Source organism: Gossypium hirsutum, chromosome D04 (assembly GCF_007990345.1).
Source record: "Gossypium hirsutum isolate 1008001.06 chromosome D04, Gossypium_hirsutum_v2.1, whole genome shotgun sequence".
NCBI classification, from domain to species: domain Eukaryota; kingdom Viridiplantae; phylum Streptophyta; class Magnoliopsida; order Malvales; family Malvaceae; genus Gossypium; species Gossypium hirsutum.
This window is the reverse complement of record NC_053440.1, coordinates 36,025,707-36,035,796: the sequence shown is the minus strand read 5'-3', so window position 1 is coordinate 36,035,796 and position 10,090 is coordinate 36,025,707. Positions and strand designations below refer to the sequence as shown.

Sequence of the window (10,090 nt, the reverse complement as noted above, 5' to 3'; positions counted from 1 at the left end):
GTGAAGAGTGGTCGGAACTGTCAGACAGCGAAACAGGGGAAACTTTAAAGAATAAACTGTACTATTTGGCTCAACCAAAAATTCTTAAAATTTTATGATATGAAGATATGTGAGTATAGTTTCAGGATAAATTTACCGATCTTAATTTGGAGCTCTGTAGCTCCAGATAAAAATAATTTAGTTACTCTGACTCGGATAAACAGTTTTGAATATACATGTGAGTGAATAGTGAAATTATAGCTAATGTTGTTTAAGTGTGTTATACACATTAAGGATGTGGAATGGAGAGGAGGAGGAGGAAAATTGGGAAATATATGAATGATTTGTGTATAATTGGTCATATGCTTGATTTTAATTGATAAACGATGAAATATGAATTATACTTATATTTGTGCATTATTGGTCATGGTTTAAACTCATGTGTGAAAATAAAGTTTCATAGTATGTGTGTATGGTATATTCAATATATGATGTGACATGAAATAATGTCATGAATGGTTTATGAATTAACACATGTTGGTAAGCCTGATATATGAATAAATGATCAAATTGAGCGGAACGCCGGATTTGAGTACTTCTGATCAAGTGATAAAGTGATAAGTGGTAGCATTAGCTACACTTATCTGATCAAGTGAGAAAGTGATAAGTGGTAGCATTAGCTATACTTATCTGATCAAGTGAAAAAGTGATAAGTGCTACACTTATCTGATCAAGAGACAAAGTGATAAGTGGTAGCTTTAGCTACACTTATCTGATCAAGTGAAAAAGTGATAAGTGCTATACTTATCTGATCAAGTGACAAAGTGATAAGTGTTAGCCTTAGCTACACTTATCTGATCAAGTGAGAAAGTGGTAAGTGGTAGCCTTAGCTACTCTTATCTGATCAAGTGACAAAGTGATAAGTGGTAGCCTAGCTACACTTATCTGATCAGGGACAAGTGATAAGTGATCATATGTAAGACCATAGTTATACTATGGCAAAGTGAAAGTGAAGTACTCAATTTTCCGTAACCGTTCCCTAATTTGATTAAGGATGGTAAGTGACAAATGGGCCCAAAAGAATTAAAGTAAATGGATAAGTGGTAGTGTATTTATATCAGGACGATGTTGTTATTCAAGCTAAAATGATATTTTCGTTGCAAAATTGAGAATTTCATAAATGTGTTATTGAATGGTATAATCAATAAACATTGAGTTAAATGGTAAATACGTATTAGTGTTGAACTTGATGTCATTAAATTGTACGTGAATTAAATGGAAATTGCTAGTGATATGATCTAAATCGTGAGCATGAGAAATTGCGAATTGAGGGAAATGGAAATGAAGCATTGAATTCCATGAGTATGTATCGGGTCTCGTAAGCCCTAATTATTATGATTATAACATTTTGAGGATATACTGTGAAAAGTTATAGAAGCATGTTAATTATTTTGGAAGTTTTAATTTAAATGAAATTTTATAACTTGGTTAAATACGTTTACAAGTGCATGTGTTTTGGTAATGCCTCGTACCCTATTCCGGTATTGAATACGGGTAAGGAGTGTTACAATGCGTGTGATCGTCGAGGCTAGTCATATGTGAATCATGGGCCGGGCCAAATTGGGCCATGTGGGCCACACAGGTGCATGTGCTCCACATGTTTAACCATACGAGCGTGTGAGAATATTGGACCAGACTGTGTGAATCACACGACCAAGGCTATTTTGGGCCGTGTGGGCCAAACTAGCCTGTGGGCCTACATGGGTTTGCAACATGGGCCTATGGGGCATTTTCACTGTTTGATTGCTACGGTTGCATGGGTCGCCCAAGTCGACTGTGAACCTACTGTAGGGTCGGTAAGTTTACCTAGACCCCTAATTGACTGAAATGATTGAAAAGACTGTTATATGCCTATATGAGAGAGATATGTATGTCTGTATGATGAATATGCTAAATATCCTATACTGATTATACATGATATCATGACATGCCTTTATGATGCATTGCATTGGGTAGGGATTGATATTGATTGGAGGAAGTGTACTAGAAGGCTTCAAGCCTAACTTACTGGCAGTTAAGCTGCAACTACTGTCTAGTTCCGCATTCAGTACTATTTGGAGTGTAGGGATTAGTGGGTTGATTATATCCCCACATGGAGTGCAGGGTTGGACGAAATAGAGTGTAGAGGCTGGTTGGGTAGGATTTTATAACTGCATAACTATCACTGTTACTATACTGTGATGGGATAAGGCCCTAATGCTTACTGATACTGAAAAGGGTTTTGGCCCAAGCTGAGATTATTTGTTATTATTTGTTTGTTTGCATGGGGATTACACACTGAATTCACATAAACTCACCCCTTCTGTTTAATCTTTACCGGTAATCCCTAGACATAGGCGGATCGGTGCGGCGGAGGACTCAGCAGTGGCCACAGGACTCCTTTTTGCTATTTGATACTTATTTACGATTTTAAGTTTTATTTTGGAGTATTTTTCTGTAGTAATGGCCTCTCTGGATTTTTACCTAAAATTTAGATTTTATACTATTTTATGTTTATATCTATTAGAAATAGGAGAAACTCGGGTTTCAAAAGAGATGAATGTTTTATCAAAATACCACGTACACGCAAATTATTTTTAAAAAAGCTTCCGCAAAGTATAGCGTTTTAGAAATGAATTACGATTCGAGAATTAATGAAAGATAATGATAAGTTCTAAACAGAAAACTGTTTTAGTAATGATACGGTTTTCAAACGTACTTCCATATGACATCGCCAAATTCGACCGTAACGTCCAGGCCGGGTTTGGGGTGTTATAATGGTCCTTTAATAAATCATTATTATTAATTACAATACCTTAAATATGTGAAAAAATAATACACTTGTGGCAAGTCTAGTCAGCTTCTTGTTAATGAGATAATAGTTAAGTGACCATTTTGAGAAATTTTTATAGCAGTAGTGGCTAAATTAATAAAAAAAATTTTAAATTGACCAAGATAGAAATGACACTATTTTAGGGTGACTAACGAGGTAGTTTACCCTTTTACTTATTTGTTTGAAAGAAAATCGAATTGTATGGAGGTTTACAATTCAAAGCAAAAAGTGTAGAAACCAATTATTTATTTATTTTTTTGGTTCAATATTATTGTTGAAAGGAAACAAAACATTTACCCCATTTCCCTCTATTTTCTTTAGAGTCTTTTTTTCTCCCCCAATTTTTGCTACCTTAGATTTACCATGAGCGGCTACCCAGTTGTAGTCGACGCTGCGTACATTTTCAACCACTATAATTCATCTATTTTCCTTTTTTCTTTCATTTTGGAAAAATAACTCAAGTCATCATCCTTTCTTTTTATCAGTTTTCCTTTTTCAGTGAAAGGTGGTGTATTGCTTACCCAGGGGTTCTGCCTCTTTCCCCGCCGCTAGACCATTTCTAGTTTCCTCAGCAATTGTTTTGAACCTTCTGACAAGGTCATTGTAACATCCTTTACCCGAGCTCGCAACTAAACCTGAGTAAAGAATGCCACATTTTCGATTCAATCACTTCACCAAAGTTTAAACTATTCATTCACGTTCCACTCATCATTCTAGTATATTTAAATTTATTTAAATGTTCTTGTATCATTTCTAAACTTTCCTTATGACCTAGTTTCGAATGGAGATTGTTCAAGGTATTTTTTTAAAGTAAAACAAGATAATTTCTAGTCACAAGTCTGTATGTCTCAAGACAAGAATTTATATGTCTCGAGACATTACTTTAGTAATATAGCTATTTTGGTTCAAAATTTGTTTGTCTCAAGACAAAAACGAATTAGTCTCGATACATGGTCCTGAAACTGTAGTATTTTAATTTGAAGTTGACATGTCTCGACTCTTTGGCTCTTAGGTCTCAAGACTTAGAACAATATCTAAACATCCTTTTCATTTCCATACATTCTTGTGCACCTTCCAAGCTTAAAATTACACTAAAAGTCAATCTAATCTTCACAAGTTCATTTGAACTTCTCTTACATATTAGCAACTCCATCTCTTATATTAACTTCTTAGCATTACATTTGTTTTATTATTTTCCCTCCTCCTCTTTTCCATTCCAAATCCTATATGTACATATATACATATATATATGAGAATCTTTGACTTTTAGTATATTAATTATTTTTCACTAATTGTACATATACTTTTAATAGGGTTGTCTACTTGAGTAGTTGTCACTAAATTATTTATCTTTGACTTTTAGTATAGTATGCCTATATATAATATTAATTATTTTTTCACTAATTGTACATATACTTTTAATAAGGTTGTCTACTTAAGTAGTTGTCACTAAATTATTTATATTTTAGCCTACAGAATTCAGAATTAAAATCTGCTTCTTGTTTTTGAAACTAGACTCAATGAACTTTTTATCAAAAGAATTTAAGAATTTTTAATAAAGTAATTTAATACAGTATTTTCTTCAAATTATCCCATGTTTTGTTGCTGGGCAAATTTGACTTACTTCCACTAAAATACATCTATTTTTTAGTAAAGAATTCTTATAAGGTTGTTGTTTATTTATCTTGAAAATAAACTCATTAAGATTTTCATACATATGAGATTCATCTCTTAGTTAATTTTTTTTATAATTTTTAATGATTTTTCAAATTCAGAACATGAGAAACTGAAATTATTCTAACATTGTCTCACTAAAATTAATATATCTCATAATCTACAATTTCATTACTTACATCATTTATTCTATACAAAATTAGACTCAATAGACTTTAATTTCATATTCTGTTCAACTACTAACTCAATTTATACAATATTAGGTGAATTTTGAAAGTTAAGTTATTGCTACTGTCCAAAAACTATTATAATGAAAATATTTGCTTTTCCATGGTCCTTTGCACTAACTTTCTTTTAAACATACATAACCACTATACCTTTGATTACTATTCAATTTAGTCATTTATATTTATATTTTGATAACATATTAATTTCTTTACCTTAAAGCTTCTCATAAAACAAATCCTATTTCTCTCTTTCACTTGAAAACTTGGTGTTTCTACATATCATACTTCATCAAATACTTTTTATCTCTACTATTTCCAATTAAAATACAAATATCATACATTTCATTCATAACATATTTAACTCAACTCATTGAAATACAAGTAAAGTTAATGTGAAAACCTACCTCTTTTTATGATATTTTCTTCTCTTTTGCTTCACTTCCATTTCTTTCTCAACTTCATCACTATCCTTCTATTTTCTTCTAGTCTTCTTCATTTCCATTTACTAATTTCTTACTTTTAGATTGTTGAACATACTCTCTAAGATCTCTACTACAATTTTCCTTCGTGGAGGATATGGAAATTCTCATTATTTTAGGAGAAAAATGGTTAAAATAATGGAAAAGGACTAATTGAATAGAAACTAATTTTTTTCTCCTCCTTTTTTTTCTTTCCTCACTCTCTTTGTTTTCCTTAGCTTCCCTTGTTTTCCCTCCTGGTTGAAAACATGTATATATTCTCTAGATTCTTCTTTCATTTTTTATTTAAGTTTTAAGTACCAACCAATTTATAACACATTTCCCACCTTTAATCATAATCTTTTCCTTTCTTTTTCCTTTTATTTTTATTTTTATTTTATTATTATATTTTTTGCTACCCCATGTTGTTGCCGTTTCACTCCAAATGTGTAGAAAATTACACATGTTGTTTTTATTCAATTTCATCATTATTTCACCAACTAATCCAATTCCACCATATTTCCAAGTTTAATTTCCATAAATTTCCGTTAAACTTTACACCTCACAAGCTATAGGATTTGAATTTCATCAGTCTCCAAATATGAATTAAAAATATAAATTTTATATGGAATGACTTGATTTTCAGTAGTGTCAAAAAATGAGGTTTCGGAACCTCATTTTCGTAAACTGAGTCTGTAAATATTAAATAAGAATATTTATAGAGTTATTAAATAGATGAATTGAAATTTGATTAAGTAATTTAGTCGAAAAAGTGGTTAATTAAGGCCCAAGGACTAAATTATAAATGTTTAATCGCTATAAATTTTTAATTAGGAAAAGGCTTGAGAACTTAGATGGTAATTATCCAAAGGAACAAAATAGATATTTAACTAATTATAAGTAGATGATAGTGGAGTGTGATGATTAAATACGTTTAAACTAAGTTAATAATCAATAATGGATTAATTAAAGAATTAGTTGTAATTAATAAATGTTAATTAACCATAAACATTAGTATATTTATTAAGTTAGTGGCAGATGTTAACATCATCTTCCTCCTTAGTCCATACTATCCACTTGAGAAAGAAAAAGAGAAAGGAAAACACCATAGTTGAAGACTAAAGATTCGGCCAAGCTAAAATCCTGAGGTAACCAAGCCATTTTTGATGTAATTTTTTTAGATTTATGATTATGGGAGCTTGATTTAGCTAGCCCATGTATCAACTTGTTCAATTGTTGAAGTTTTAATAAGTTTCCATTGTTGAGAATTGGATGAAATAGGTGTGAAATTGATATAAATTAAGCTTAGTTTATGGAAATGATTAAATTGTAAAGCTTAATTGTTAGTTTCGTACATTAGGGACTAAATTGAATAAAATAAAAAACTATTATGAAATTTCGATAGGAATAGAAAGTAAAAGCTCTAGATTGAAAGTTATGCTTGTCTCGAGTTTAGGGGCTTAATTGAATAAATTAAAAAATATGTTTAACTTTGTATTAGAAGGTGATTTGGATGGAATTTGATACTGTGTTATTTTTGAATCATTATAAATAGCTAAGATGATGTCAGTTCGTCGAGAGGGAAAGGAAAAGCAAGAGCTGACTACGAGTGACACGAGCTTTCAGTTTGTATTTCTATAATTTAGGATCAATTTAAATGTTGCATATTGTGATATTTTGCACAATATAACATTGAAATGAGTTGATAATGATTATTTGAATGAAATTTCTATGTTTGAGATTGAATATCGATGTAATGGACTAAATTGAATAGAATAGATAATTGTATGAATTAATGCACATATGATATTTGGTGTGGAATTAAGTTGAAATATGATATGTTATATGATGAATTGATGATGAATTGAGAATAATGTAATGTGAATTAAATTATATGTTGAAATTGGAAAATTTATTACCTTATTAACTATTCGGGTAGATTCAGATATAGTTGGCATGTCATAGGATAGATTGAGTACGAGTTACTTCAAATACATGTCGATGAGCGTTCAAACGTTTGTGTTGGTTGGGGTTCGTGTATCCGTTCGAGTCCAAGTCATGTTAATGGGGGATATAAATTGTGAAATGGTTAAATGATACTCGAAATGATTCCATGTTATGAAGTTGTACTATAGGTACATATATACAATATATGATTATCGATAGCATGTGAAAGACCATGTGAACTGGTTAAATGAGCCTGAAGGCCGATTTGGAAAGTTAGCAAATGAATTAATTTGATTCAGAATGTCTTATATTGTATGGAAATATAAACACTAATGACATTGGTATGATATGTTCATATAGTTTCTTAATTAACGCAATGTATCCATTTGACATTGTTGGTACACTTTATGGCATATATATATGTTGATATGTGGTTGAGGATTAGCTTGAATTGTATATGAATTTATTGATATTAGAATTTGAGATTGAATGTATGCAATTGATTGAATTAGTATTATATTGACTTGAATCATGGAAATACCACTGAGAATTATCACTCAGTGTATGGTTTGTTTTTCCTTATGCATGTTTAGGTTCATATCGAGGTCCCGAGAAGTGATTTTAACATCCAAGAGGCGACCCCAACTCAGCAATGTTTCTATAGTCTCTTTTTATTCGTTATATAGCATGTATCTAGGTTGAGTCAATTTTTGCATATGAAATGATTATTTCATATTGTAACTTAGATTAGTGAATTAGAAAAGGTCAAATGGTTGGATTGTGTGGATGAATTTGGCAATTAAAAACTTTATATGATAATATGAACTACTTGTGATCATACTCAAATGTAAATGTCCATTCGATACTGTTTTGAAGTTGCATAAGTATCAAACATGGTATGTATAAATATGAATTACAAATGAATATGTGAATGATGAAATATGTTGGAAATGTATATTTGAAATGGCATTTTGGTTGAAATTGAAATTTGTGTTAATAGAAATGAATTATTAGGTGATGCAAGTTGGTGCCATTTTGGCCATTTTCAAAACAAAGAGTCACGTCACAATGATATACTCTCAACGTCGCGATGAGACCTAGTTAGAGAGTTGTGTTTCAACGAAGAACCTCAGAAGTCGCAAAGTCAACTCTACATTTTGAATCCTTTAAAATTTAGTCTTGATTCAAACTTGGGTTAGCAAAAGAGTTTTTATAAGCTCATATAAGACTCGAAATGATTACATATCTTATCATATTTGTGTATTATTCTTATTTGGGTGTTTAATGGTACTAAACTGATGATAATTATTCGTAGTTTCTCTAGCAACGAATGTGGCACCTTGTAGCTTTAACCTTGAGAGCGGGTTAGGTATTAGGGTGTTACATTACACTTAGGTCATTCTCCTTAAAATAGGAAATTGCACTTTAGTCCTTCAACTTTCAAAATGTTTAATTTAATCCTTACTTATTTCATTATTGTCACACCTCGGTTTAGATGGGTTCAAGGATAAGGCGTATAGTAGTGAAAGAATCTCTATTTGGTGAGTTGTAATTCGTCCATTTGTTTCTTTTGGCATATACTTATGAGCGCTTAGTATACACCGAGTAATTAACTGGAAATTTTATTTTATATTATTCTGATTAGCCAAAGAGTAAAGGTTTTAGCTGGACAAAAAGGTAAATTATAGTATGATTTATCGCCAAATGTGTAATACGCCCAGCTTATTTTGGTGCTGTTCTCGTTAGGTTGTGAAGTGCTTGTTTAGGAACCAACTGAATTGATTGTCTTAATATTTATTATGTAGGATTTTTAATTATAATATTTATTATGTAGGATTTTTAATTATGTTTCTTTTAGAGTCTGTAGGCCAATAAGAGAGATAAGCTCTGAATTCAAGTGACACTTATTGAATGTCTGTAAGGGAGATTGGATTATCTATATATGAAATAAGGGTTCTGAGAGGAGTTTCTTTTGGAATCTAAATGTTACTCTCTGATTCTTTTCTAGAACCGATTTCATTTCTTCTTCCTTGTACCGGAAACTTAGATTCTTGGTTTAACTAGTGGTTATTCCACCTTTAGGCAAGTATTACAACTTTGCATGTTAAATTCTGAAAGAGTAAGTATGTAAGGAGTGTATGAATAGTAAGATGTAAGTATAAGGTTTTGCATAGGGGTTGTAAGTTCTTGAGATGATGGTAAGTTGTATACGAATAAGTTTGTAATGGTGTTTCTATTTCTGTAAGCAGTGGTTGTTGCTGCTAGTTCAAAAAAGATGTTTGAGTTTGAAGCTTAGAACAGTAGAAGGTGACTTAAGATGAGTCTATAACTTGACTCTTTTATATGAATTGTTCAAATAAGAAGTATATATATACACATTCGTAGATAGAATGATGATGTCTACGAAAAATGGTAAGGGTATGGGTATAGTAAAGATGCGAGATGTCAAGTAATAATATGCGTAAAGTTCTATTAAAAGAATAATGTTTGATAAGCATGCAGGTAAAGGTCTAGTATACAAGGCATATAAGTTTGTAAGAAGGTGATTATTTGGGTAAGTAAATGCTGAGCTAACGTTCTAATTTGAAGCCTCTGGTAGGGTAGTTATATTAATAACTAGATTAGCATATCACAGATTTAAATCAAGTGTAAGAGCATGAGGTAGAGGCCCATGGTAGCGTGGTATGATTTGGAAACTTTCATGTTGTAGTCTCCAGTAAGATGAATACTGGATTGGTAGAAAATGATACATGAATGTATGTAAGACCATGTGGTTAAAACCCATGGTATGATATGTTTGTTTGAATATTCATGGTCTAGTCTTCGGAATATGTAAATCGAATTGGCTGATCATGATACATGGATTTATGTGAAACTCAGTCAGGATAGTAAAACGTGATTTTGTATGACGTTTTTGTTGTGTATTCTGTGTG

At 31.3% G+C, this 10,090-nt stretch overlaps 1 long non-coding RNA gene across 1 annotated transcript; it reads left to right on the top strand.

The window, feature by feature from the left end:
- The first annotated feature begins 6,272 nt into the window (after positions 1–6,272).
- On the top strand, positions 6,273–8,070 carry LOC107898392 (uncharacterized). The gene is made up of 3 exons (XR_001684383.2): positions 6,273–6,358; positions 6,766–6,835; positions 7,751–8,070. It is a non-coding gene; the product is annotated as an uncharacterized lncRNA (long non-coding RNA).
- The last annotated feature ends 2,020 nt before the right edge of the window (positions 8,071–10,090 follow it).